The 27,691-nt window shown below is 40.4% G+C and overlaps 1 long non-coding RNA gene across 3 annotated transcripts in view; it reads right to left on the reverse strand.

The window, feature by feature from the left end:
- LOC118968046 (uncharacterized) overlaps positions 1 to 27,307 on the reverse strand; it is a 120,253-nt gene extending 92,946 nt beyond the window's left edge. For 2 of the 3 annotated variants that reach the window (XR_012132297.1, XR_012132275.1), the window contains exons 1-2: positions 27,179 to 27,307; positions 16,959 to 17,091 (exon numbers count right to left, since the gene is read on the reverse strand). This is a non-coding gene — a long non-coding RNA (uncharacterized lncRNA). Of the gene's footprint in view, positions 1 to 4,871; positions 5,010 to 16,958; positions 17,092 to 27,178 lie in introns of those variants that run through there. The other variant, XR_005055422.2, reaches the window with a different exon arrangement.
- Positions 27,308 to 27,691: the final 384 nt, after the last annotated feature.

Here is a 27,691-nt window from a genome sequence, read left to right on the forward strand (position 1 = left end):
TAGGTAAGATTTGTGTTTTGTTCACTGGGGCCTACCACAGTGACTGAAATGTAGTGTTACTAAGTAATGGTAGTCGAAATAAAGAATAATATAATTTTACTTGCATGAATATGAGACACAGAATCAGAAGCCTTCTTTGAAAGTCCTTACAATTTAAGATTTATGACTACTTATTATACATTTATCATCCATAAAGATTAAAAAAGTATTTCATTTTTAATAATGATGATTTAAGAAATATAATATGTTAGCCTTTATCAACCAACCATCAGTTGATGATGAGCATTATTTTCTGGTAGAAAAGGTGAGTATCAAGTGGTTTGTAATCTCTTCCCTGGTCTTCTTAGTTACACAGAGTGTGGCTAGTTATAAAGGTGTATTTTCTGGTCAGGAAACAGGGTGTTTTCTATTGCAGATAGAAGCCCAAGCAAGATTTTAATGTCATTTCATGTTGCATCTGCAGAATGGAATGCTGGTCCCTGACACAGGAATATTCACCTTCATAGCTATTACTGACTTCCAGAAAGAAAAAGATCTCCTATGCCTAGGTCATGTACTAACTCCATGTATAAATATTTGTGAGGGGTCAGTCTGGATAGTGTGTTTGACTTGCACATGTTTGTGTTCAAACACACCTACACATTTCTAGTCAATGTGTAAACAAATATGCAAGAGGACTCACTCTCAAATCTAGAAAAACTTTTACAATCACTCATTTTCAAAAAATGATTCCAAGACCAGAAAAAACTTGAAAGGCAGCAAGCAATAGAGTCATTCTTTGTACAATAGGATGCCCTAAATAGTGCAGTTTTATATATTGGCACTAAACTAGAACATATTGATAATCATTAGATGGCCTAAGGGTTTTTAGAAGCATCATAACTTCCCACCACATGATTGGGGAGATGGGTAGGTGAATGAGAAGAAGCAAGTTATAGTATTTTTATTGCTCATATGACCAGCTATTCATTTGTTTACTCATTTATTTACACATTCAACCATTCATTATTTACTCATTATTTTACTATTTCCTTGAAATCTGAAGTGAGCATAGCATCATCTTTTCCTCATGCCCTTAAGATGTTTACAGAGTATCAGAAAACTGAAGCTTGATAATGTGTGTGTGTATCATTTTCCTAAAACTTCAGTGAAAAAAGTTTCACATCTAATTCCTAGATGTTTCCCCTATGAAGCCATTAAAATGTGTTATAGAAGGTTATCTCTGAAATATGAAAGATATTATTAATGCACAGTTATACAAAAGTATGCATAATATATACTTTTATAGCATAAGATTTTTCTATATAGTTGGATTAAACTTTTTCTTTTACTTTACTTATCTGGATTTTTGACAATTAACATTTTTAAACATCACCTTAATTTTTTTAAAAAAGAAGGCAAGTTCATTCAAGATGGACTGTAATTTCATGCTTCAATATATATCTCCATTTTAAATCCATTAATACATAAATAATAATAAATGAACAAATCTTAAAAGTTTCATAAAGATAAGACACGTTACCCAGTGGAGATGCTAGTTGTTTTTTGACAGCAGGCTTTTATCAGCAACAATAGAGGTCAGAAGATAGTGGATTCTTATTTTCAATGAATTGAAAGAAATCAACTGTCAACCCTAGAATTTTATGCCTAGCCATACTGTCTTCAAAAAATAAAGACAAAATGAATATATTTTTAGACATAAAAACTAGAAGTGCTTTTTCCCATATAGGCCCTTATGATTGATTAAACATATGCCTTTGCAAAAATAAAATATACAATAAGAAGTGTTTAGAGAGAAATATTAAATTGTGAAGAGCACAGAACTTGACTAAAGTTCCCACATAATTTTAGCCTGTATTGATTGCCTTTTCAAATCCTTGGTTTTATGTTAACATAGATAAAATTGTGATTCTAGACAATAAAATCAACAACAGTGGAACGTTTAATGAGCAGCTAAATTGTGCTAAAATTATTCTACTGGTTAGGATGAAAATAGAAAAAATTGAATTACTGTAGATATATTTTAAAATTACAGTTATATAAGTGTGTTAAAGGTTAAGTGAACTGCAGTGCAATGCATATATTCCAGATCAGCATAGAAACAAAGTTTATGGTGGAGTTTAGAGAGGAATATCAAGAATTTCTTCAGTTTAAAAGAAGGTTGAAATAAAGAAGAAAAGGAAAAGGATAAACAGCAAATACAATATATGGTGGTAGAAATATCCCAAGTCTACCTACCAGTAATCACAGTATATGCACATTGCATGTGCAAATGCACACTAAGTACCTAAACTCCTATATTAAGATAGAGATTATCAGATTAGTTAAACAGATAAAGTTATATTACCTGAAGGAGATCTCTTTAAGCCACATTACAAGGTTAAAAATGAAAGGGAGAAAAAAAGATACACCATATAAATAACCAGAAAGGTGTTAGCAATATTAATACAAGACAAAATAAAATTTAAGGGAACAAAGCCCTAAAAGGCTTAAGAACATTGCATATTAATAATGAGGAATCCACCAAAAAAGATAGTCACCAGGAAGCCTATCCACCTAACTGCATAGCTAAGAACTCTGGACAAAAAAAACCCCACAATGTTACAGACACACAACAGACACACAAGTGCCTTTTGTCCAGCTAGGCTCAGGGTCAGTGAGAGAAGGTCTGAGAACCACCTGGGAACCAGCTTGCAACCTCCTTCAACCTGTACAGAGAGTGGATCCTGAGGTTGGAAGGAGAGAAAATATTTTGAGCCTGATCCATGGATAAAATCCATTCTCCAATATAAGATAGGGATGAGGTGAGACAGTGAAAAGAAAAGAGAGAAAGGTAAAGAGGGGAGGAAGGAAGCAGAAAAGGGGAGATGGATCACACATGCAGATGAAAACAAACTTTGCATGAAGCTTCTTAAACATGCTGTTATAGCCCTATGTTAATGCATCCTCCCAAAGAAGCAATTTTATCCCTGCTGAAGGGAACAGCTGATAGGTAAGTGATGTCTGGCTTGGGAAAGCATGAAATATTTAATCAGGACATGCTTGGTATTGGATACAACTCAAAACACTTTTGACCTTGCCAGATGTTCATTTCCCTTTCCTTGCCCCTTCTCGCCATCTGAGCTGCACTCAGTTAAAGGTGTCTTTGGAATGCAGGCTCTGAGGCATTAGCTACGGACTGTCATCTTTGGTGAAATACATGCAGAATGTATGATTGGCCTTCTTCCATTGAAGTTCAAGGCCCCTGCTAAAACAACATTGCCCAGACCAATTTCAGAGTCCCTTCAAGTTTGCTTTATAAACTATCACATCAAAGAAAAATAGACAACTCAGCTGAAAATGAAATCAAAGCTGGCCTGGAACATAGATGTGGACTTGGAAGGTCAAGCTGATATTAAGCCAGCAGATGAGTTTGGTTTCTGGAGAGCAGAGGTGGGTATCACTGTGTCTTGGGGACTCAGTATCTATGTTCAGAATACATAGCTTTTCTTTCAACTACCTTGAGATGTCTAGGCGTAGAAATAAATGCCCTGGTAAACTCCAGACATCATTCAAAAGATACTGGAGTAAGACCTCTATAGAGAAATGGAGCCCACAAACATTTGGAGGAGCCTGGCCAGACCATTTCAGTGTGGAGCATAAATAACCTTAGCAAATGCTTCACTTCATAGATAAGGACACAAAAGCTCAGAGAGGTTAAGTGACTTGTTTCAAAACACTCAAGTTAGTTGGCTAATAATAGACCTAGGGCTCTTATTAACTTCTGACCAAGGCTCTTTTCTAAATGGCTGATGGAATCTCCTAACTCATATGAGTGGCCAACAGGGAGAAAAAAATCATTATAGAGCAGCTTGCTAATTTAGCTGGTCCTCTGAAAGACATTCAGGTAATGATTGAACTAGACTCGGTTGATGTGCACACCATTCCCATCCTTGCCTTGAGCACGTGGTGACAAAGCAAGGAGTGAGTGGAGGCTGGGGTAGAGCTCTCCGTCTAAGTATGATTCATTATGTTAATAAAGCAGTTGGCTAATGGTTTTTGCTTTGAAATGAAGTCTTTTGAACTTTACAACCAGATTCAGCAACTGATTCAAAAGACCCTTGATAGCATTTAAGAGTAAACCATACTTCAAAAGTTCTTAATGTTCAACCAGAAATACAGCACAGGCATTGGGACGCTTTGATTCTGGGTTGGGTTCCTTGTGAAGACGGAGATGTTTAGCAAGAAAGTCCTTAAATGCGTATAGGCTTTGCATTCACTATTGAAATGCAAGCCAGACATAGAGCCAAGTCAGCAAAATAATGATTACTGCAAATGGGTGTGCTAAGTTGGGTTGTTAGCAATTTATCCAAATTAAGAGTTGGGGCTTTATCATAATCACTAGAGAAGTATGCCAGTCACAGCATCATTTATTTTCACATGTGACGCTCATCCTAATTTCTAAGTTTACCACCATCCTCTTCCAAAATATAAACACACACTATACTCATAGCTCACTTAAAAGAGTTCTTTCGAGTTAGGAGATAAAATAGAGTACAACACTTCTCTTTTTTTCTTTCAGGAAGCCCTCTACATTTTTATTTTTTATTTAGATCTTTAGGGTCTTGAGGCATTTCATCCTCAGTATAATACTATTATAATATATGGTATCAGTTAAAGTCAATGAAAGCACATTCAAGTAGGGTAATTAAAGGAAGATTAATAAAGGGACAATTAAACAAGGTATGAGAAACATAAATGCTTGTGTACTACTTTGGGGCTGGTTATGTTCAGGGTCAATTACCAGTCCTATGACTGAATGGGCAGAAGCAGGAAGTGGGGACAGACACCAGAGAGCCTGGCCGTAGCTGGGGAGAAAGCTGCCTACCGTCAGCTGTGGTCTTCACTTGAGAAGCCCAGTCGCACATGGCGACTTGCAGGATGGAGTTGAAGAACAAACTCCCACGCACTCTCATCTTGCCTGGAGATCTTCCGCTGGCGCTTCCCACGGGCCAAGAGCAACTGTGAGCCTGAGGGTAAGGAGCACAGACCGAAGTAATGCCCCTATCAGGCTTCTCTGCCCAGAACAGGGTGGGAAGGTGGGCAGAGTGGATCTGGGCAGGGGTGGGGGCTGGAGTGAGATGCACAGTGTGTAGATGGTGGGCTTTTTTCCTTTCACATCCTAGTGTCAGTGTGGGTTTGCCAACTGTAGCAAATGTATGGGTGTGGTATGGGATGTTGATAATGGGGAGGCTATGCATGTGTGGGGACAGGGGTATATGGGAAATCTCTATACCTTCTCCATTTCACTGTGAGCCTAAAATTGCCCTAAAATATGAATTTTGTTAGTTTTTAAAAAGTGATATTATTTTAGTAAAGCCCAGAAAACTCCTCTTTACCAGGATCCCTTTCCCAAAATGATCCTTCCATCCATCCAACAAGTATAGTAAAGCCTTTTTGAGATATTCCACTAGGAATTTCAGGAACTGGTTCAAAGCCACATATTCATTACTGTGTAGATACTTCTGCTTTCCCAAGAAAAGCAAGCCCAGGTTGATGGCACAGAGGTGTTCCTTCTGAAGTATTTTCTGGGGATTGGACCTGAATATTCAATTTCATAAAATGACAGAAAGACTGAGCAGTAGGAAAAAAAAGGCATTCTCTTGAGGTTCAGGAGGAGGGGCTTGGTTGAGCAAATTGCCATGGGCCAGGGGAAGGAAGCCCCAGCAAAGGGGCAATAGCCTTGCACGTAAACAGAGTACAGTGGATTCCTTTCCCTTGAAGCACGTGCTTTTGGTCAGTTTCCCAAGCTAGAGTGCAGGAGTCAGTTTACAAAGGGACAGTTAGAGACATGCAAGACTGGTGCAGATGGTGCCTTGTTAGGAAATAAGAACCAGATAAATCTTTCAGATCCCACATCCACATTTCTCCACCCTGCAATCTTGGTCAAGTCGCTTAACTTTTTAAAAAGTCAGATTTCTCAGCTATAATGTGAAAGCAGTAATAATACCTAGCCCAGATAATTTTTTGAGGATTGACTGAGAAAACTTAGGTCAACTCATTAGTTGGTAAATTGATTTATGGTAAATAATAATTTACCAACTATCATTATTATATTTATGATTATAAAATACGTATTATATAGTTCTCAACAATGATGATAATACTAATAATGTTTTAATATTATTACTGTGATAATTGTTTAAACACAATCTATCTAGGCAAAAAGGTTAAAAATCTTACCATGCGCTTAAATGCTTCCTACCAACTTAGTGGAACAGGTCTAAGACTGGGTCCCTCCATAAGGGAAATTCTGATCTAATAGGGGAGATAAGATCACATGAAGGAAACAGAACAGAAAATATGAGACAACATAATCAGGCCAACCCTGTCATACAGAGACAAACCTTTCATACTAGAAAGGTTCGGAGAATAAGGACTGAAAGTTTCAGAACTAATTTTATGGAGGAAGGACCTTCAACTTAGGTGTGGTTTAGTGAGAGTAAAGGGATTGGTGGGGAGAATTCCCTGTGTCATAACAACTGGAAGAGAGGTACCAAGGCAGGTAAGCCCAGCTCTAACTTACACAGGCCTGTGCGAGGGAGTGGGGTGTCCTGCTCAGGTGACAGTGGGCTGGATAAAGAAAGGAGGTGGGGCTTGGGCTTTGGGTCAGGTAGCTGTTGAAAGTTATTCAGGAGCAGAGTGACCTGGTGAGCACATTATTCAAGGAAGATCAATCTAACCAAGTCAGCGATGGAAAGAAAGCACAATGGCTGAAGTCAAGGAGATCAACTAAGGAGTTAGTGTTACCAAAAAACTTCTCTTTTTATTTTGGAAAGTTTTGTAAAGTTTTAATTTGAAAAGTAACCATGTATTGTCTCTGTTATTATGAAAGACGGTTTTGAAAAGGAAATGAACTATAAAAGAAAACTTTAGGATTAAGAAATATTTTTATATTCTCTGTTGAAAATAGTTAAATGAAATGAAGTAAAGGAAACAGTATATTTCAGTTTCTCTTTTTACCCTTGCTGCTAGGACTCTCAAAACTATTTTTAATGCAAATTTATTGACTGCTCAGAAAATAAAATGTTTGATGTGGTGCCCTGTCCTTGTAGCCACGGGCAACACAATGGGAAAACCACACCATTTTTTTGCTAGCACCCTGTTACTCACAGCTTCCAACAGTGTACCTAGAAATCTGTTTTGCCTCTAGGAAATAAACTGATGGAAAAGTGACAGAATAGTCTCTCATGCCTCCCAGAATGTACCCTTGTGTGACTAAGGTCATGAACATAGCTAAAGGAAGGCTGTGCCATTCAGAGGAGTGGCAGGTCAGCCTTTAACCTAAACTAACAGGTGAGGCAGAGGGAAACCTTGACAGTGTCCATCTAAGCAGAGTGGAAAAAGGAAGACAACATATCAGGCTGATGTGGATATGATGATGTTACAATGACATCATAGTATTATTAATACTTAGTATTTACTCTAAGCCAGACTCTATGCTAAAGGCTTTGATTGCTAATGCACTTAACCTTCAACCCAAGAGATAGTCGTGATTGTTATTCCCATTTTATTGGCTAGAGAAACTGAGGCTTGAAGATTTTAAGGGCCATGTTCAAAGTCAGACAGCTAGTAAATGGCAGAGTCAAGGCAATACAACTAGTGGTTTATATCACCATTCCCAGGTATGGGTTCAGATCTCTGCTCTCCTATAGGTTAACTGCATGACCCTGGGCTGCAGTTCAACCACTTTCTAAGTCTCAATCTGTTCATCTGATACTGGGAATACCTATATCAGTAGGTTGTCATGAAACAATATGTGTAATTGGTGGGGTGTTTTCACAGACACATAGTAAGTTTGGTTACAAAATGCAGACCAGCAGGCCTAGCTGAGCAGGAGCTGCATGAATCACAGGGCTGGGTCCTGTTGCCATTAAATGTCCATCATCTCCTAATTCCCCTTGATCTAATTCCACGATTGCCAATCAACTTTCTAATGATACAGCTTCTTTTCTGATAGGAACTGATATGCTGGCAAACCCCTTGTGTCTGCCACATTTGCCAGAAGGGTTATTTGCTTGAAACTTAGATTAAAGAATCAGCATTCCAGCTTTATTCATCACTCACTGACCTTTATTGGCATGAATTGGTACCACTGACCCAGATACTGTCAAGACCCACTTTCGGAACCTGAAGGTCTAAAGGTGAGACAATGAAATGTGATTAATTCCCTAAAGGAAACCTGCTCAGGGAATCCTCTGAGAATGGCAGCAAGGCCTTCCCTTGGTGGTTCCCTCTCTCTTATTATGAGACCCCTTTAAACATCGGCAAAAGGCTGTTGCAGGATGACACATGGGCACAATGCCCATGTTCATCAAGATACCAAGGGAGTACTGAGAACAAAGCCCTGTGTCACAAAAACCGATTTCCCTCCACATAACAATACCCAAGCAGCTCCTTCAGGATTCCCTTCGGATGTCAGAGCCAATGCCCAGCCCTGTGGTGGTTTCCCTCATCATTCCCTGAGTCCATTTGGAGAAGGGCTGGGGCAACCCAGTGTTCATTAATTGGGGCATGTGGGGATTCTCTCTCCCTACCCTAATATCATATATTAAAACAATCATTTTTCCCCTTTTAAATATCCATTGGCTGCTCCTCTTCTCTGTCTAGTCCTTTATTTATTCATTTTTTAATTGTATAATGCCACCAAAGAGTCCTGAACCTTATTCTGTAAAGAAATCTGAATTTTCCTACTGATGCATGTAAAATCTTAGATGCCTGGATTCTGTGCCACGCTGTGCTCTGTGGGGATCAGGAAACAAAGGGGTGAAGGACGGTGGCTGCCTGGTGTCTTAATAAGATGCAGATCAGCTAAGAGCATCAGACCATCAAATCCAGGGTCTGCTGCAATGGCGCACCTTTCGGCAGGCTTGGAATGGGCCGAGATGGATTCGGGGCTTTATTGAAAGATCATACAGGATGACTGCAAAATCCCATTACTTGTTGATTAAGTATTGATTGCCTCAGTATTAACAAGCCAGCTAATATGAAGTGACCTCTGAGGCCAGTGGTTTGGAGGGAGGGGGAAGACAATTTACTAAAACAGGCAGGCAGATGAATAAGAAGGCTAGATTTGCTCTTGGCTTTTAGCTTCGGTTAAAATGTCACACTCGATAGTGCAGATCAATGCCCACTTTATTTCCTCACAGCCGTCTTATTACCATCATGAGGCTGCCTCCTTTGATGCTTTCTAATGACCCTCTGAACCGTCTGCTCAGCTCACCCTCTGCTTTCAACTAAAAGGCCAGCCCTGCCTGCCCCCTCGCTGCTGATGGAGAGGCCACGGATCCGAGGCAGGGCCAGAAGCCCCAGCCAAGCCTTGTCTGGGGTCAGTGGTGTTGCACTCATTGCGCTTTTCCCCTTGTCCTTTGCTTTCCTTCGAGTGTCTACAGCATCAGAGCTCATCTCCTCTTTGCACAATTCCGGATAATGTCGAGGTGGCCGGACAAGAAGCCCTGCCCATGACTCCGACCCGAGGCCACCACCTGGGGCAGGGGCTGTGTGATGCATGCTCTAGAGGGCAATCTTGCCTGCTCCTTGAAACCTGCCCCCTCCCACCCAGAAATTGATGTCCTTGATAATGGCAAAAATTAAGTACATAACTCAAAGAAAACCCCAATTCTCCCTCACTTCAACTGAGCAAACTGTGATTTAAGAAGGTCCCAGTTACACACCTAGGGAACATCAAGCAATCCTCTACTATGGAAATCATAGTTTACTTTTCAGTGTATGAAGAGGAGTTTTTGTGAACATGCTTTACTCTTTTAGGAAAGTGTTTGGCTTCTATGCTGCAAAATACTCTGCAGACCACTTAGTCTAGCTTTCTCCGAGTATAAATATTTTATGTGCTGGCCAGGGTAGTGATTGTCAATGCCCTCCTATTGGCCAGAGGTCTGAGTCCAACTTTCTGTGTCAGAAAGAAAATAGAGAAGTGAGTCTAGTGAAAAACTTTCTCCTTGGCAAACATACTCAACTGGTCTCTGAAATGAAAAGGTTTCCAACACTGGATGGCTAGAGGGAGGAATGAGAGTACAGAGAGGAAACTTCAAACTCTTCAAGGCTGGCATTCAAAGCTGGTGTCGGCCTGCAGATGAAACCCACAATACTTTCTCTGGGGCTTTAATGAAACTGCCTCAGCAAGTTTTGTTGCTGCAAAATTCATAATTTAAAGGCTCTTCCCACTGATTCCAGCCTAAATTGGGTGAGTAAAGATAAGTTCTCCCCTTACATAACTTGATCAGTCTTTTATCTCAGGGTTTTATCAGGGCTCCATAAAAGTCCTATAATTCAGAACCACTGAGTCTAGCCTCAAACAAACCCATTTCCCTTTTTTATTTTCTCCTATTGTTTTCTGCTCTGATAGGAAAAATCTCCTAAAGCCCTCCCCCACTTTCCTTGTTTCTCAACTTCAACCACTAAAAATTTATTCAATGGAAAATGTATATATTGGCAGCATTAAGGTGGTATTCAAAGGTTTGTTGAATGAATAAACTCATTGTTTTGGATTATTTTTCATTCAATTCATGAATTCATTATATGTTTCTGTAATATATGGAGACTAATTCTCTCCACTTGACAAAAATTTAGAAATCATAAGGAAGGCTGGCTTGCATTCTTTCCTCAGTCTCATGACCTCCAATGAATTTGTTTGAAAACTTCTGTAATAATGAGATTGATAATGGTAGAGTTTGGAAAGAAAACATAAAAATCTCAGAAAAGAACATTCCACACTTTCTATACCCAGGAACCCCTGCATGTAATGATATCCTATCTCACATTTCTGCAAACTACTCTTTCCTCAGAAAATTCTTTAGTTTCTAAAAGATCTTAACCTAAGACATTCTGTCTCCTTTTTATTAGTTCAGAAGCACTTTCTCTCTTTTATCAAATAATTATAGAGTGATTACTTCTTAGCACCAGGCACTCTACTAGGCACTGTAAAATACATACATACATGAACAAATTGATGGCAACTGAGCCAAGGAGCTTGGTCTAAGGGAAACCAAAAGATTAGAATCAAGGGACACAGCAGTATAATATGCTTATAGTCAAAGATGACTAAGACTCTAAAACTTATTGACAAAGTGATTCCATTCTGAGTGACTGCCCAGACTCAATTGATGTCTTGATTTCTGGCCTCTTCTCCTTTAACTAGGCATTAAACTAACTAGATTTACTGAACCCAAAGGTGATATCACAACCTTTCATGACTCTCAACTGCCACTAACACAAAAGCCAAACAAGTGTTTTTCTTGCAGGGTTCCTGGGTGAGTTTTAGGTATTTCAAGGCTCCCAAAACAGTAATGTATTTGTGTATACCAATACATTTATTTTCTATGGAAAGACTCTATGGATGCTTTCAGATTTCAAAGGGCTCTGTACTCTTAAAATTCTAGGGACCAATGCTTTGAATTATGCTTTCTCTCAGAATATTGCTTTATGAAAACTTTCATTAATCTACCCAGCCTTCCTCAACAACCTCATTCCCTACCTTCCCACAGCTCCTTATCACCTGCCACATGCTTGTGAAACATTGAAACTCTGAGTCCTTGCCCCAGCCAGCCCCAATTTTCCCATAGCCTTGTGCCTCTGCCTGTACTGATCTTATGTCTGGAATATATTTCTCCCTCTTCCATTCCCAAATCTTTCTGTAAATCTTCCCTGATTGTCCTGATAGAATTTGTTCCCTTAAAAATATACATATATTTAAATGTGCTATTTTCTAGGCACTGTCCTAGGTAACTAGTATATAAAATTGAATAAGAAATGATCCCAGGTTTGAGAACTCCCGTAGGGAAGGAGATAGGTAAACAAATGATTATGATGTAATGTGATAATATGGATGATGTAAATACACAGAAAGGTTACTATTAGTACAAAGGAAATAGTCCTTTCTGGAAGGGTGGGGCATGAATTAAGAATGTTCACATGCAAGATATAACACAGGATGAATAGTTTTTAAAAAAATAAGGTGGTTTTGGGCCAGAGGGAGTAACAGGGAAAAGCAGAGAAATATGAAATTGTCCGGGTCCTTTCATAGACTTTACCACATTTCATTTTTAGTCCCAATGTGACTGTCTCTTCCCACTTGAGAGTGAACTCCATGAAATCAGGTCCTAGTTCTTCTCATCTTGTCTCTACTAAATCGGTACCCACCATGTTTTTGAAAGAATGATTTCATAAAACCCTCTACAGCTTTTCATGATACATAATTTAAAAGATGAAGAAGCAATTGTAGACTTTTTATGTTCCTCAGTATCAGTCGGGTCTACAACACAAGACGACACCTCAAGTGAGATTCAAATATGCCAACCACATCTCCTTAAACAGGTGTATCACATGTGATAATGGTCTGTAGTTGCACATATTTGTAGCCATCATGACGGTGGCATGGGTGGGTTTTGAGTGGTTGGTGGTGTGTTTGAATTGGCAATTGGCATACAGGCTCTTTTTAATATAAAAGCCACACTTTGTCACTGATATCAGCACTCACAGACTGGGTGAGGTGGGTAGGTGAATGTCCCTTGGGAAGGTAAAACAGGCTCAGTGGGTGTGGTGGGGAAACTAAAGACGGGTTTTTAGGGAAAAAAAGGGTGAGCAATGCTCTGTGTTAATAATCTCATTTAATTGGTCAGTATTTTGTGGCTGTGAAATTCAAGATCCAGTTATGCCAGAATGTGGCTGCTAGGGAGTGTCAAGGAAGGAGGGGAGGAGCGATTTGGGTTGTGAGTTCAAAGACTAGCACCCTAACATACAGAGCAGTTTTAAGGAATTCAGCTAAAAACAGACAATATGAGAGGAACAAGTTTTTGCATGGCATTCCCAAGAAGAAATAATACACTTGTTATGAATTACAGTCTGTGCTCAAAATGCTATTTCAGCATTCTGGGTATTAAAAAAAGAACCTTATGTGGTCTTGTGGTGAACGACTGTGAAGGATTATTTAAAGTAAACTGTAGGGAAATATAAAACAAACCCAGCTAATTTATCACAACAGTGAAGATGCATAAATAAGATGTTTATGAATAACAAGGACAGCTTACCTATTATTTCAAAAAAATTTCATTTTTCAGTAGAAAATATGCCACATTTTATTTAAAGGAGAATGACCCCTATTTTGTTCCCCACAGCTCTATAGCCTCTGGTACAGCCTTACTTATTACTAGGAATATAACATGAAAAATATAACATGGAAGTATTTTAACTATATGATGAGCTTCTGGGAATCTTTGTTTGAGGGATATATATATATATATATATATATATATAATAAGCTAGGTGAAAAGAAATGTTTTCATTATTAATAAATTTAAGAGAGGATGAGAGGCTAACTCATAGATACCCTTCTAAGGGTAATATCAAATATAACCAAATCATAGATCCCTACATCATGTAATGTATGTATTTACACAAGATTAACATTGCCTTAAGCCTGGGAGCTCAAGAACTCAATGAATGTGGTTGTCAATCAATTGCCAATCAAGGGAAAAAAATGGTTAAGAGAGTGAAGAATGCCCACATACCTGGTGATTCTTTTATTACTAACACCCAGAAGTCTGTGGTAGAAAACCTCATTGTATCTCTCTGATCAAGTGAATAAACATCATACACAATTTTTTCAATGAATTAACATCCTACACAATCTTCTTAGAAGTCACCAGTGACTGGCTTGGATTTTTCCAGAATCTTTGAGTTTTGCATTGTTTTTCTGGAATTGCACATCATTTTATAGAGCACTGACTGCCAGCTCTCCAACCAAGACTTTCCCCTCTCTTTCTGGACATTCTCAGCCCGCTTTGTGGTTATGTTGTCTCAAATCTCCAGCATATTTCATGGCCAGTAAAAACTCCCTAAACAATCCTTACCCTGCCTTTTTCACTATGTGCTAGGTGAGTGGAAAGGTTTCCAAGGACATGGAAGGTGGTAAAGCCACAGTGTGGGAGGAACCTGGTTCCTGAATGACTACAAAGAGCTTCTTTTCACTTTAACAAGAGGAAGGAGCCATTGTAATTATATAATATCACTCAGATTTGAGGTTGTTACAGTGATTAGCATACTCTCTCTAATTTGCTCAAATACAAAATCTTTCCTGTGTCTTTTTTACATGTCTTTGTTTCTTAACTGAATTTTAACTGGCCCATATTCTTTCAACTAATAAACAAGAGAAAATAAGCTAGGTGAAAAGAAATGTTTTCATTATAAATTTAAGAGAGGATGAGAGGCTAAATCATGGATACCCTTCTAAGGGTAATATTAAATATAACCAAATCATAGATCCCTACGTCATGTTTGGAAATGGGTGGTTGAAGAAAACAACATATAAACAATTCATATTGATTAAAACAAAAAAACTTCTGATTTGATCTACAGAGCGCAGGTGTGACAATGGGCCATGAGTGGTCTGTCAGTGATCATTAATTCATGTCTCCTTGTGTCAAGTGAGAGAGAACCAAGATTATTTAAAACCCCCTTTGGAAACTCTTGTCATCATGGAAACAAGATCAAGCTTTTTGGAGCCGGTTCATTTACCCTAGCTGCACCATCCTGGAAACCCCAGGTAGGTCTAGGTACTTGGAAACATTGAGTGTGTTACAAACTTGAGGTGCCAACATAGTCCAAGTAACCTTTCAGTGAATTCTGCTATGATGTAAAATAAGATGTGACAGTCACAATGATGTTTGTTGAATACTCTCATTACTCACCTTCTACTGGAAAGGTCACATAAATGAAAGTCCTACACCTTCTCCCCCAACACATCCATTAAAAACCTATTGGGTTAGGAGAGCAAACCTTCACCCATAAAAGAGGCTGCACATGAAAATTCATAGAAAGGACAGATTTCAATACATCATCTTCAAGAAGTGATACTCCTAGAGGTTTGCACCACTGCTCTTTTACAAAATTTTTTATTTGCTTTTGATATGCATTTTCAGCCTTTCAAACGCAACCAGATCTCAGTACATATCACATTTTTAATGAGAAGAAACAAGCAGGTGTTGATGTGTTATATATAACTGCAACAATTCCAACTACATTTGTCTAATGGGTATGAATATCACTTTTTAACAATACACTAAGAAAATGAAAAATAGAATCAAAACCTATCCCTGCATTTGGCATCTAGAGAGGACATATTTAAGCAGTAGCTTTCTTTTATTTGGGGAGATGGCTGAAAATTAGCAACAGTTAGAGGTTACTGAGAAGACACTAATGTAAATCTAGCTCACATTATTAATAATTTGTATATTACTTAGTAACCCATGTTTTCTTCTTGAAATATTTATTCCCTAATATACATCACCAGTTGCCACTTCTGTTACTGAACCCCATCCTTACTAGTGGCAAGTCACTACCATCAGTGCTTCAATTGCTGTTTCTATTGAAACGTCTAAAATCAGAATATATATGTACTTTTAAACCACGGAAGAGTTGATGTAACCACAGTGGTTGTAACCTTCGCTCACAATTATCCAAAATTATAACTTACACCATGCTCCTGGCAACAAATTAAATCAGCATCAGCATCATCAACAACAACAAAGCATTTTTCAGTGGGAAGCTTATAAATGTAATGTGGTCCATGTGTTCAAAGAAATTAGATTATTTGAAAATATGAGAAATAAATATGAGAATAATAACTACTAACATGGGTGGCCTTTGCAATAACAGTGCCATAGATTTTCTAACCAAGGTTTATTGAGAGCCAGTCTGGGACCAGATAAAGTCGTTACTTACACAAAGCTGGGCCCACACTGGGGCAGGTCCACAGACCAGGCAGTAGAAGGTGATAAAAGAAGGCATGTCACTGGGTCCAGGGGAGACTGAGTGCTTGGGAACAGGCCTGGCCACATAGGTTCTGATAATTCCCTTTCTCAGTTGAGGAAATTTCCTCCTGTTCCCAGTTTGCTGTCTGTATCATGCATGGATGTTGAATTTTGATTATCACACACACATGACTTACCTCATTTATTTGGGTAGTATGGTGATTCTGCATTGATCAGTGAGTGTTTAACCTTGCCTTTGGGAATAAAGCCCACTTGGTCATCATGTATATACATGTCATATAAATGCTGGATTTGATTTGCTAACATTTTGTTCAGTTTTGCATTTATGCTCTTGAGGGATATTGACCTACACTTTTTTTCCTATAATGTCTTTGTCTTGTTTTTGGTGTCATGGTAATAATGGCTTCATAAGTTTTGTTGGAAAATGTTCTCTCCTCATCTAATACCTGAAAGTTTCTGTAAAATTGGTATCAGATCTTCCTTAAAGGATTGACAGAACTCACCAGTGAAGCTATTGGCCTGGAATTTATATTTGGGGACTATTTTAAAATTCATTTAAAATTCATTAACTGTTTCAATTTGTTTAACACATATATTGCTATTTATATTTTTTATTTATCCTTGTCAGTTTGGGTAATTTTTGTCTTTCAAACAACTTATCTAGTTCATCTAAGTTGTCTACTTTATTGGCTTAGTGTTTTTTATAGTATTGTCTTAATATATATATATGTATGTTTAATGAAGTTAGGGTATACAATGGTGTCACCTCTTTCTTTCCTGATGTTGGATTTTTCCTCTCCAATCCCGCTGTAAACACGAATGTCCCCCAGACCTCTGTGAACTTGGGGGCTGCTCGGCTTTCAGCACCCTGGTGTGTCTTCTCTGCTGCGCACTATGAAGTCCCTGTGCCCCTCCAGTCAGAGACTCATAAAGCCCCTAACAGACTCCTGGAACTCTTTCTCAGGGTTGCTCCTCTGTACTGCCTGCATTACAAATTTTAGCAACATCCTCCTCCCTACATTCCAGAGCTGTCTCCTCGTATCAGTGATAGGCCGTTTCCATCTTTATTTCACACCTTTTCCTGTGCTCCAATGCGTGCCTCAGGCTGAAAGCCAGTGTGATTGGAGGGCTTACCTTGCTGGTTTCCCTTTTCTCAGGGATCACAGTTCTGCACTGTCTGTTGTCCAACTTCTGAAAACATTTATTTCATGTGTTCTGTCCAGGTCAGCAGTTGCTTGTAGTCAGGGTAAGTCTGGTATCGGTTAATCTACCATGGCCAGAAACATCCATGTCATTATAGATGGGGGAAACTGAGACTCTAACACTCATCTTTCCCCTGTATACAACTAATAAATACAATTAAACCTCCAGTAGTTTTTCCACTCTATCATGCTGTATCTCAGCTATTCAGAAGATGATTTGTGGAACATATAGGTAGAATTTTGCTGGATTTAAGAAAATCCCTCAGACTTACCTAATTGGAGTAAAATGATATATTCACATAAAGCAGAATAAGACAGTGAGTCATATAACCTGTGATAATAAAGTATAAAGAACATGGGAGATAATATGTTTTGCAACGTTGTTTTAACAGAGGAATATGACTACATATAATAGAAGTACAAGTAAACCAGAGAGAGAAAATACAACTAGAAAATATCGTCTAATTCAATGGTTGACTTTGGTGAGAACTTTCTGATTTTAACACATCTTGATGTCAACCATGATGGTCTCAGTGGTGCCAAACAAAGTCATTTGTATCTTTTTCCTTCTCTGAGAACCCCTGAGTAAGTCTATTTGGGAATCACTTAGTGTTTCCATTACTAGACAGAGATCCTGGAGGCTTACTTTAATCAGAGTAAAGACCTTAATAGTAAGAAACCAAGCACATTTTAGCATCAGTGGACAACTTAAAATGTTTTAAAGCAACAGCTCCTGCAGAAAGCAATTAAGAGAATGTAAAATGTTCAATGCTATTTAGTTAGTTTTTTAAAGATTAGGTTTATTTAAGGATTTATTTAATAATTTAAGCTCTTTGTATATGAAGGATCTGGACTTGTTAAGATGACCAACACACACACATGTATACCTATGAGATTTATTATCATTAAGTGTCAAAATGTATACCTCACTGCTACAAGAAAGTGACATGCCCAATACATAGCAGAATTCCATGAGTTTAAAGTTTTAAAATAAATATTAGCATCCCATATATTGGTGGGTAGTGTGATATACACAGAAATGGGAGCTTCTTGGCTATTCCCCAGGTCGGTTCCAAGTTTCCTGAATTTGCAGATGTACTAGGAGCTACTTGTAGGCTTCCCTCCCCCAACCCCCGCCTCACCCCAATCCAGCTTTCTAGTTCCTAGGTGTTGGTAGTCATTTGATTGTAACAAAAAAAAAGAAGATAGTTTGTCAACCTTTAGGCACACAGACACACCAAATTGCTGATGTGTTGTTCACAGAACACCTCACTCTGTTTTGCAAGAGAGGAAGCAAGAGATGAAAAGTAAAATGTGCACAGAATGGTTCCTGGAGCAGATGTGTTGAGCACGCATTTGCCTCTAAGCCTAAATATTTGAGAAAGTACCTCTCACTGAACCATAATTTCTAAATTAAAGGTAGAGAAAAATACTATTGTGGATCATTTTCACCCTGACCCATGTGATAAGTGTGATGGCTTATAGCTCATCACTATCATTTTTTTTCCTCAAAGTGCTAATTAAGCACTTTGGTATGTAGAAAGAAAAGCAGTTACTGTAGTCCTGATGGTCTGAGGTGGACAGTCGACAGCACACACAGAAACCAAATACATCTTTCAAACATCTGTGACTAGAGTAGGATATAAATGGGCTCTGCTTGTGTATGACTGCAATCTGAAAGAACCCCTCACTCAAACTTTGCTCAGCTTAGGTAGGGGGTGGGAGTGGGGATGGTTCTGAAGCTAGCTCACAGTATGGTGAGCCTCAGGGACCAGCGCCAGCACCATTTCAGTGTTTGTCAGGACTCGGGAACTTGATTGGCCTGAAATAGGGTTCCTCAAGCTCGGTATTATCTGCATTTTGGATCAGTTGATTCTTCCCTACGGGGGCTGTTCTGTGGACTGCAGTATGTTTAGCAGCTTCCCTGGCCTCTTCCCCGTATGTACCAGCAACACCCCTGCTCAAGTTCTGACAACCAAGAATGTCTCCAAATGCTGCGGAAGTTCTCCTGGGGGGAAAGCTGTCCCTGGTTGAGAATCACTGGCTTAGAGATTAATAACACAAACTGAATAGGTTCAAATTCTGTTTCTATTACTTTTAGCTATGTGACATCAAGCCAGTTACTTTAGGTGTCTGTGCATGAATTTCTTTATCTGTCTAGTGATAATTATAGCATTATCTACAAGATAAGGATATTGTGAGGATTACATGAGATAATGCAAATAATGTATTACCAAATAATGTAGTGTAGGGTTAGGAGAGAAGGCTTTGAGTGGAAGAGAGTGACAATGGCCAAGGCATGGTCTGTTCTGCTTCAGAGTCCCAATTGGAATCTGGACAGAATTCCCCCTTATTTTTTTTTTTTTACAGTAATCCCTGTTTCTCTTTAACATATCTGCCCTCTCCAAACTGCAGCCCAAGGAGGGGCCATCAGGACCCATGACCTCTAATAACTTTCCTTTTCCCCACATTTCATTCTCCCTTTTTGCTGTGTGTTCCAGGGGTAGAAGACGTGGGGTTCCTGACTGCAGCCCTGTCCTATCTCTCACTCTTGATTCCCATAACTTAAACCACTGCGGTCTAATTCTCTGAACACAGCTTTCAATCTTATGTCTTTCTAAAGACGTCAAGAGGTCTTGATTTCCTGCTTTAAGGTACTACTCCAGAGGGCACAGTCTGAGAAAAAAGGGTAGTGAGGGAATCACATTTTTAAGGGAGAATGAAAATGTATCCGGGTGTCTGCAGAAATGCTATTACACACTAATTCCAGATCACCTAGCTGGTGGTAGGAGGCTGATAAGGACCTTTCTGTTTGGGTCTAGATGGGCTCAGGAACTGGTTAGAATAGAACCTGTGCATGGAATGCATGGTGCTCTGCTTGGGTGGGGCTGGTCAGAGCTACAGATGGCAAAACTGCGGTGAAAAATGAGGCCAGTGTTCCCAGACAATGTTTGCAAAAGGCTTGGGGATAGCGCTTTATAGAGTCACCTCATTTCATTCATATTACAACCCTATGAAGTGGGTGCAATCATTAATTCAAATTTTAAAGGTAAGTTTAAGTAACTTGTCCAGATCCCAGGGCAGCAACGTGGTAGAGCCTAACTCCAATGCCTGGCCGTATAACTGCTCCACTTGACTTCCTCTCGGGAATGTAGGAAGACCCCGGGACAAGGCCTGGGAAAGGGGAGAAAACTCACACACACTGAGCACCCATGTGCCAAGCCCTACTTACAAAATCATTTCATCTGAGCCTCTAAATTCTAGGAGATAAATATCTCTATTGACCCCATTCAGATGAGGAAAGACCAGTGAAATCAAAACACTTGTACAGTACCATATGATCCAGCAATCCCACACCTGGGACTATAACCACTGGAATTGCTATCAGGATCTCCTAGCGCTATCTGCCCTCCCATGTTCCTTGCACCATTACTCACAATAGCCAAGACCCGGGAACAACCTAAGTGTCCTCCAACAGAATGGATACAGAAGGTGTGTATCCACATATATACACAATGGAATATTATTCAGCCACGAGAAAGAAGGAAACCCTGTCACTGTGACAACTTGGATGAAACTTGAGGGCATTTTGCTAAGTGAGATAAGCCAGAGAAGGAAAGGTACTATATGATCTCACTTATATGTAGAATCCAAGAAGGTCAAGCTCAGAGAAACAGAGAGGAGAGTGGTCAGATGAGGGCTGAACCACATGATCCAAACACAGAGTAATATCTGTGACACCTTTAATTCCATCAAAAGAATGATTTCATAGAGAAATGAAAGTAAATTCTGCAAGATCTCTTAACTAGGGAGTTCTTTACTTTGTTAGGCTTTGTTTCCTTAAGTCCAAGAACATGTTAACAATATGCCCAAGCTACCTATGGCTGCAGCTGGTGGTTAGGTCTAAAAACAAAAATCAGTATTTCCAGGGTGGGCAGGACATGAAGCAGAATGTAGTGAATGGTTTTACATAAAACAGAGAAGAAAGAACAATCAAGTTGCTGCTCCCTTCTTCTGTACAAGCAGAATCCATGATAAAGAGTTTGGGCTGCACAGAGAGAACTGGAGACCCTAATTCAGGATGTGCCGAGGACCTGTGCCCAGGCAGAGGGGGCTGAGCATACGGGGAAATGGAAGTACTCAGGCTGGGCTAGGATGCCACAGGCAGAGTAGAAACTGCTCTTGTGTTTGTGTGTGTTGGCCTGGCTGTCCATTTCCCTGTGAGACAAAGGTCAACATTGCTGTATGACAGATGAGGGTGGGATTTATACTCTGCCTGTTCTGAGCAAACCGCTCCAGCCTCTGTCACCTTCACATGTGTGAATGTTAGTCCTCCAGGAACACTGTAACCATCTTGAGAGCAGGGACTGCTTTCCACTTCTTTGTAGAAGTGCCAGGTAGGCAGATAGATGCCTTTCAGTAAGTGCCAAATGAAGGACTGGCCCTGCGATGGCCACCCACTTCCATTCACTGTTGCAACTGAAGAGATACGTGGAAAAAGCAGAGTGATTCTGCAGTTCAGTGGATCTCCACAGACACTCAGCCCTAAGTTCTGAGTGTCCGTTTCCCCCACAGGTTTCCCCAACCTTTTCTCCTGCAGGTCCCTCCACATTATCTGTGTTTCTTCCTCTTTCCCAGCCTATCACCTTCCCTTTTTCTCCCTGCTTTGCCTCCCGGCCTTATAACCCGGGGGATGATGCACATTTATGTTCCTTCCTCGCCTGCTCATCTGAGCTTTTCGCTGAGTCCCTTTCAAGCCTAGAGATACTTCTCAGTACTCTGGCTTCAACAATTCTGCCCAGTAAATTCTGAAGAGATCGAATGGTCCTGATACAGCCAGATGCCCTTCTCTCTGACATATATGAATTAGGAAATAGAAAAGGAAGAGAAAAAGGATGGTGGGAAAAGAAGGTGAGAGAAAGTAAAAACAGTCAAAGCAATAATTCAGGTTTGAGAAATATAGATATTGCCACAAATACAGGGAAAATCAAGTATTCTAAGCCTCCAAGTGATTGATGGACAGAATGTGGGGGAGTATTGAAGTTTAAGAAATCACAAAAAAACTCAGGACAATAGCCAGGAGGTAGGGAGGGGAGAGACAGACAAAATGAAATAGTGTTATGTTATTCTTCCAAAGGAAAGACAGAGAATTAGCATGATATGATCAGAGAGAATAGGTTAATCTTGGAGACAGTGGGACTAAGCCTGATTATTAAGAGATCAAAATAATTTAGGAGAAAAGAATCAGGTCCCTTCTGCTGTCCAGAATCCCAGATATCAAGCCCTAGAAGCTGTGACATTTTTCTATGTATCATACCTACTGAAATGCCAGTGATCAGTGATAGAGCACCTTGAGATGTTCAACACTGGGAGCTGTCATGACCACATCTGGGGTGGTGTGGGAGAGGTACCCTGATCACAAACTGCAGTCAGACCTGCCTCTGACATTTCAAGACTAAGGTCAAGAGCATATCTATCGTAGACCTAAATATTAAATTATATCAAGCTGGAAAATTAAAAATGTGGCCTATCCCTTTACCTTGGTGAATACACATTTATAATAATGTGAAAATTCAGGTTCCAAGTGAAAACTTTTGGAGTCTTTGGAGTTCTGTGCTACAATTGGGGGTGCAGAGAAATCTGTTCTTCAGCCCCCAAATCCTACCTCAGGACACAACAGCCTCACTTCTCACACTGGCTTCACCTGGTACCACATTTATGTGGACCTCCCCATTTGCACTTCCAAACTTTCTTGCCTCTTATCTCTGCCCACAGCCACTTCTTGGCTTACCTTGACCACTCCTGAGGCCCAGATGTGCACTTAACAGCAGTGTGGTCTGTCCCCAGGAAGACAGAGCTGGGGGAAACTCTTCTTTGGCCCTGGAAGCTGGTTTGGGATAAGTGGGACATGGTTAGAAGTGAGGGCACAGTCGCTGCTTGTAGCCCTGCGAACTCTTTGCCATGGGAGGAGGAGCTCGCCAGGGGAGGACCGGAGAGAAGACTTCTAGAGCTTGATATCTGGGGCCTGTGTTGCCCAGGTTTAAGGGGAGCATTGCTCCACAGTCATGAGCTGATGTTCACTGGGCACCAGCCTGTAGAACCACCATGCTGGGCTGGAAAATGTGAATAGCAGTGCAAGGGGAGACAGTTTAAATGACCAATGCTTAGTATAGTTAAATAGCTATGTAAAAAAAATAGGTAATCAACTCATATCTCACAAATCTCTACCCCTCTCAGGTTCCTTGTCTCCGTAAACAGTGTCCCCCATTGACCCATGACCATCAGAGACCCAGGAACCAGTCTACATTTCCCCTGCTCTCCTGCTTCACCCACTCCATTTCCCACATGTTTCTCTGGTCAGACTGCTGCATGAGACACCACCAGCTGATGTACGGGCCCTGAGACTGCAAGTCCCGGGAGCTCAGAGGAACAGCCATCCTGCTGGGCCAGTGGGTGGGGAGGGACTCATGCCTACACTGAGCCTCTCGCCAGGAACTTCACACCTTTTGGAAATGCTTGGCTCTTGAAGGAAAGATTCATCTTGGATAAGAGAGGAGGGGTAAGACTACTCTGAACCTGCATGATCTTGTGCAGGAACCTATAAGAAGAAAAAGGAATCAGGTTCCAAATGAAAATTTTTGGAAATTCATGCCTAACTAACCAGAGACACAGTCTTCAATGGAAACACACCAGTACAGGCACAAAGAAACTACTTTGCATCTCTGCTTTGTACTTGTGCTCCTATTGTTCCTCCAAACCCTTAACCGGCTGGCTTGTTGGATTATCTCTCAGAATCTTTCACCTTCCAGGGACCTCAAAGAATCCCATACACAGCAGGGCCTATAGCTCAGGAAAGGCAGGGCTGCACGAGCCTGGGGAGCAGGCTTCTAGCTTTGCTGGACGGAAGTGTGAGAACCCAAGTGCTGCTTCAGTCTACCCCTTGGGCAGCTGGGACTCAGCCCGTATGTGTGCTCAGCTGCCCGGCTCTAAATAGAGTCTTGTGAGCAACAAGGAACCTCAGCTGTTTTATAGCCATCCTCCCAAACTTCAAAGCACTTGGCCCAGATGAGCCAAAGAAATCTGATATATATATATATATATATGTGTGTGTGTGTGTGTGTGTGTGTGTGTGTATATATATATTTATTTTTATTTTTATTTTATGCTTCTCGTGTCCATGCAATTGGAATAAACTGTAAATTAGGTGTTATAGTACTGTAGCTTGGTTACATGCAATGGTTTAGAAATGTAGCTTTAGTTTGTTATAAGATAATAGCTGCTTTGCTTTGTTGTGACACTAGCCATAAAGTAAAGTTATTACAATGTAAAATGTGGTAACCAACCCAAACTACTGAAACAGAGCCGCAAATCAGATGCCATCCAACTCTGAGAACTTTATGTGCAGAAGCAATGATGGGCTCCCGTCTCTGAACACGTAACACAGGGAGCCCTGCCATAGGCTTCAGTGTTATATGGACTCAGATATTTGACGTGGGCCAAGTCATATTCCCCCAAACCATATGGGGTGAAATTCTGTTGAAATAGAGAAAAATTCCATGCCATTTATATTGCCCAGAGGGGAGACTCCACTGAGCCTAAGCTGGCATTCAAATGTGCCTTGGCACGTCTGAAGAACTGCACGTCAGCCAGGGTCCCGAGGAGCTGCCTGAGAAGGCTGGCTGGGGAAGTACTCTTTTGTATGGATGCCCGAGAGAAGCCTGAACTAGAGAAGAGGTATCCTGTCTATGTTGGGTATTGGTCCCTATTTGACCCTACAAAGGCAGGCATGCACCTTGCAGATGGTACTGTAGGCAAAGGATGAAGGTTTTTTTTTAAGGAACTATAAGCAAAGGGGCTACCACAGAAATGTTTTAACGTCCTGGTAATAAAATGTGCTATTAAGTGAGGGAGAAACATTTCACCAAGGGACTCTCAAATAATGAGGAAGCAGGAGGCACAATGCTATCTTGGCTCCTGACAGGTTGGGAACTTCAGCAGCAGCAGGAGAAAGGCAGGGCCTGTGGCACTGGCCTCAACTTTCTCAGATCTTGGCTGCAGCTACCCTGCAGCAAGGCCCTGCCAGTGGCGGCTTTAAGCTGGGCCAACATCAACAAGAAAAGTAAGAGACAACCCCAGGAATACCAGCAAATCCTGGTGGCGTCAGGGGGAGAGGGACGTGCCTGCATCCAGCAGAGTGTTTTATGCCCAAAGGTTAGGCAGACGCTGCCAGTGCCAGCAGAACTAGGCCATCACTACGAATGTGCCGCTGTTTGCAATGGGGAGCTAGCAAGGCTAAGACAACATAAGTTACAAACAGAAAAGACTTTGGTATGATTCTAATAGCTAGTATTTAGTGAGTAGGTATTATGTGCTAGACATTGTCTTAACACTTCTCATGTTTATTTAATCTTTACTGTAACCCTATAACTACCTTTGTTTGCTCCATGTCTTAGATGAATGATTGATAGCATATTAGTCTTACCCTAGATCATAAAGACTAAGTGGCCAGAGCTGAGAAGTAAACTCATAGAGTTTGATCCTCCAGCTGTACTCATGACCATTATGTGATTCCCCCTTATTCACACTATTCTGACAACCACTTTTTGTAGAGCATTGCAGATGGTTTATCTCATTCCACGCAATATTCCTGAGCCCCAAGATACTCACTAACACATTTTCATCATTAAATTTATATAGATACAATGTGCACCTCTTCAAACACATGCACATTATAGGAAAACAATTTCCTGAGCCTATAGCAGAGTCAAATTTATGTAATTTTGTGGAAAAGGGCAAATGTTTTAAGAAACATTCACTAGAGCCCAGAGAATAAAATGTATTTTGTGTACAATGGCCCACTGTGAAGCCACCCATCTTTCTCAGAATTTCATTGACACTCAGGCCAAATGGGCCCTCCCAAAATGGCCTTGGAAATAACCCAAATATTCAGATACCTCATGCATGAAAGGTATATGCAACCAGATACATAAAATTCACTGGGCTGGAGGAGAGGGCTCAACTTTGTTTATAGACTTTCTGACTTTTTTTTTTTGGTTGTTTAAAAAGCTGACAGACTGTGTTACAGTTAACAGTCCCATATTGATTATACCATTTCTGAGGTTGGCCTTTCTGTGACAGCAGGAGCATAATTAGTTTTTTCCTTGTTAAATATTTGTAAATCATTCGTACTTTTATGGGGTACATAACCTGGCTGTTACCCTTCAAATAATCTTCTTGTAACTTGTTTAAACAAGAAATACCTCCTAGAGTGCAGTGTCACTTCTGTCCTTCAACGAGATGACAACATAAGGAAGGACTTCTTGTGAAACGCGAAAGGACATCCATGCCACAGATACATAAAATAGGTCTGTAAGAGGCTCTAGCCAAACAGATTCAAGAACGACAACCAGTGCTGTCTAGTTGCTCTGCTTACACCACTTTGAGGCGGCTAGACTGGGGAAAAAGTTTGATTTTTTTTTTTTTGCTTTTTGTGTATTTTTTAAAGATACTGGTAGCCACAATTATTAATCTCAGCCATTAAAAGCATTGACTTGGGTTTCACAATGGAAAAAGTGAATCCACTTATAATTAATAACACTTATAATTATACCATCAGTGATCTTAAAGTACACATTTCAAGGTGCAACTCCAAAACATGACTTTCTCTTTATTTTGCCCACTGAGAATTGCTAACTCAAAAATAAACAACCTGAGAGGCTATCCAAATAGTCCAACGATGCTACAATTCCTAAAAAGGATCTTGGAACTCCTCTTTGGATATGGACTTTCCGGTCTAATAGCACAGGCTTATGAATAGCTTTAACATTCATAAATCCTTTTTTTTCTTTTAAAAGTTGGAGTGAATTTGTTGTTGATTAAAGGCCGAAGTCACTTGAACATAAATCTGATAAGTTGCATTAAAAAATACTGTGTATGTTAATATAACATTCATAAAATAGCAAGATATAAATCTGAAGTGAGGAGAAGGGTTGTGTCTAGTGATTTGTAAATGAGCCAAAAGTCCATGGAATCAAGAGCAAGGTCCTCGGAATAAGCACATACCTTGAGTGTAAGCCCCATGTTTGTAGGTGACAGAAACCCATTCAGGCCATTTTAAGTAAAAATTACAAGAATGAACAAAAGTTGACAAACCTTAGGGCAGGAGATAAAGCTGGGCCGGCCGGGAGACCATAGGCATAAACCAGAAAGCCCTGGGAAAAGCAGTTCGTGCTCGCTGAGGTGCAGGATCCGGCAGCTGCAGCAGGGCCCGTTCTGTCATTTCTGGGCTGGGCTGGCTGCTCGCCCAAGACCTCCGCCCAGAACCAGCTGCAGCTGAGCAGAGAGCCGCGCACCGCCCCGGCGAGCAATGGAAGAGACTGGGTTCACCTGGGTGTGCTGTGGAACGGATGGAGGCCGCGGAAAAGAGACGCAGTGCGGGAGAGGGTGGGAGGCTGGGAGTCTGTGTGAGGCCCGAAGGGAAGCTTAAGACAGAAGACCAGCTGTTTGGTTACCTGTGGATAATGAAGGTGGTATATGAACCAGAATCTAGTACTTAAATGTCATTGAAGGAAAGACACATTTGGACCATATTTTGAATGCTTTGCATCCAGATGATGGCTCCAGAGAAGCCAGTTCATTAATCTGCCTGATAGGTAAAGAAGGACT

The sequence above is a fragment of the Manis javanica genome, chromosome 1, assembly GCF_040802235.1.
Source record: "Manis javanica isolate MJ-LG chromosome 1, MJ_LKY, whole genome shotgun sequence".
NCBI classification, from domain to species: Eukaryota; Metazoa; Chordata; class Mammalia; order Pholidota; family Manidae; genus Manis; species Manis javanica.